At 45.4% G+C, this 3,164-nt stretch overlaps 1 pseudogene; it reads left to right on the top strand.

The window, feature by feature from the left end:
* The first annotated feature begins 1,730 nt into the window (after window positions 1–1,730).
* On the top strand, window positions 1,731–2,646 carry LOC109371512 (40S ribosomal protein S2-like; annotated as a pseudogene).
* Window positions 2,647–3,164: the final 518 nt, after the last annotated feature.

The raw sequence follows: 3,164 nt of genomic DNA, 5'->3' as shown, positions 1-3,164 counted from the left end.
CAGTGTCACTGGCCCTCATATGTGGGATCCGAACCGGGGCCCTCTGGCATCCCAAGCCAGTTCTTAACCATCGCGCCACTCGGCTGGCCCCTGTTTGTGCTACTTTATTATGGCAGTCTTGGAAACTAATTACACACAACATGAATGTGGTGGACAGACGCTACAGTGGCCACCATGATTCTGAAACCTCTTGGTGTTTATGCCCTTGTGTTATCTTGTCTCCTTGAGTGTAGGTAGGACCTGTGATTTGCTTTTGATAACTTGAATTCAGTAAGTGAGATGGGATGTACGTGCTTATGGGTATGTGATTACATTGCATAAGATAGTAGCCCATTTTGTTAGGAGACTCTTCCTTACTGGCTGTGAAGAAGCAACTTACCATGTTGTTAGCTCTATGTCATATGGAGAGATCCACAAAGTAAGGAGGTGAAGGTGCAATAGTCATCAGGAAAATAAGGCCCTCAGTCCAGCAGCCTGTAAGCAACTAAATTCTGTAAGCAACCATGTTGAGTTGGAAAGCAGATCCTTCCCCAGTCAAGCCTCACATGGGACAGCAGTCCCGACTGACACGTTGTAACAGCTAGAAGCAGAGTACCCTACTGAACTGTTCTCAGACACCTGACCCCAAAGCTGTGAGATAACAAGTGTGTTGTTTTAAGCCACTAGGTTTCTGGTAATACCGGGGTGCCAAAAAAACATATACAAGTGGACACTTTGGTTAATGTTTTTCAAGCAGTAGTTCGCCATAATCAGAAGTGTCTGGACTCTGATGGTAACCACTTTGAGCACTTCTTGTAATTGCAGAAGCCGGCATGACTTGTATTCATCTTCTGTTATTGGTATGTATTGAGTATTACAATTTTAATAGTTTTCCTTTCTTAAATGTGTATACATTTTTTTGGCGCCCTCTGTATTGTTATGCAGCAATAGATAACTACAATAGTACAATACTCTCTGTAAAAGAAGAGCTGGAAGAAGAGAGTCAAAAGTTTACAACAATTTAAGACCTTAGAGGGAGGAACTATTCAGACGGAAAAACCTCAGTTAATAAATGAAAGAAACTTAAAACCGTGTTATAAAAATACAGTAAAAATAAAAACCTTCACTGAATATATAATCTAAAGAAATCACATAGCAGAAAATTAAAAAATATAACAATGTAATAATAAATAAATTTGACATTTTAAAAAGGTACCATATAGGCATAAGGAAGAAAATAGATTTAAAGAAAGAATTTGAGGAAGAAAAAGAAATTGAGGAAGAAAATAGAACAAATGGAATTAAATAAATAACAAAAAAAAAATTAGATGGGGGCCGGCAGAGTGGCTCAGCTGGCTAAGAGCTCGCTTGGGACGCCAGCTATGAGCAGCAGAGCTGCTGTTCGGATCCCACATGGGGGCCAGTGACGCTGCACCATCTACAGCTAAGATGATGAACAACAGCTGGACCTGGAGTTGGGCTGCTGTAAGTTGCTGGCGACTGAGAAGGCTGCAATGAAGCTACATTGAGTGGCCGGCAGCCAGCGTGAGAGGCCAGCAGTAGGTGTGAGCTGCTGTGAGCCACTAGGAGCAGCCGATCAATGACCGGCAGCCGATCAATGACTGGCGACCAATCTTCCTCATCTGGGAAGAGCACAATGATAATACAAACTTGGGCCAGTGAAGCGACGTCCTCCACAACTAGACTGAAGAACAAAAACAGCAATTTGTCCTTCTTCAGTAGAACACCAAATGGTGGATGACGCCAGTGCTGCTGGAGGGCCCGGAGGCCCCGGGGGCCCTGGAGTGGGAGGCTGGCGGCTTCCGTGGAGGATTTGGCAGCGGCGTCCGGGGCCGAGGTCATGGTCGGGGTCGAGGCTGCAGAGCTCGCGGAGGCAAAGCCGAGGACAAAGAGTGGATCCCTGTCACCAAGCTGGGCCGCCTGGTCAAGGACCTGAAGATCAAATCCCTAGAGGAGATCTCTCTCTTCTCCCTGCCCATCAAGGAATCTGAGATCATTGATTTTTTTCCTGGGGGCATCCCTGAAGGACGAAGTTTTGAAAATAATGCCGGTGCAAAAGCAGACCCGTGCTGGCCAGAGGACCCGGTTCAAGGCATTTGTCGCCATTGGGGACTACAATGGACATGTGGGTCTGGGTGTTACGTGCTCCAAGGAGGTAGCCACTGCCATCCGCGGTGCCATCATTCTGGCCAAGCTCTCCATCGTCCCTGTGCGGGGAGACTACTGGGGGAACAAGATCGGCAAGCCCCACACTGTCCCTTGCAAGGTGACCGGCCGCTGTGGCTCTGTGCTGGTGGCCTCATCCCCGCCCCCAGGGGCACTGGCATTGTCTCAGCTCCTGTGCTCAGCTCCAAGAAGCTGCTGCTGATGGCTGGTATCAATGACTGCTACACCTCTGCCAGGGGCTGCACTGCCACCCTGGCAACTTTGCCAAGGCCACCTTTGATGCCATCTCTAAGACCTACAGCTATCTCACCCCTGACCTCTGGAAAGAGACCGTGTTCACCAAGTCTCCCTATCAGGAATTCACCGACCATCTTGTAAAGACCCATACCAGAGTTTCTGTGCAGAGGACCCAGGCTCCAGCTGTGGCCACCACATAATTTTATACAAGAAAAATAAAGTGAAGCAAGCCTGTTAAAAAAACACCCAAAAAATCCCCAGCAATTTGTCTACCTGTCTGTTCTCCTTTCCTGATTCCCCAACGCTGTTCCCCTCCCCGCAATTCTGCAATAAAATCTTAAAAAAAAAAAAAAATTAGATGGTACTTTCTGGAAATGAAGACCAGAATTTGCATATTGAAAGGGCAAACTCTGTCCAAGAGAAAAACTGATGCAGAATGATGTACACCAAAAACTACCCTGGTACCAAAAGTGTACAAATTGTTCAATTTTAAGAATAAAGACAGATTTCTATGGACATCCTCTGAAGAAATCAAGTAGCATTCAATGTGAAAAAAAAAATCAGACTTTCCTGGGATTTCCCCATAAAGATTATTGAATGCCAAAAATTTTGACTGCAGGATAAAATGTAAATGTTATTAACTTTGAGATTATAAAATTAATAATATGAGTAATAAATCTGGGAGAGGGTAGTGGAAGAAACTGTACATGCACAAACCTATCCATCCTCCAAACATAAAAGGCCATGATACTGAGTAAAGC

Source organism: Hipposideros armiger, unplaced genomic scaffold, assembly GCF_001890085.2.
Source record: "Hipposideros armiger isolate ML-2016 unplaced genomic scaffold, ASM189008v1 scaffold_576, whole genome shotgun sequence".
Classification (NCBI taxonomy): Eukaryota; Metazoa; Chordata; class Mammalia; order Chiroptera; family Hipposideridae; genus Hipposideros; species Hipposideros armiger.
The sequence above is the reverse complement of the archived record's forward strand: the minus strand, read 5'-3'. Positions and strand labels throughout refer to the sequence as shown.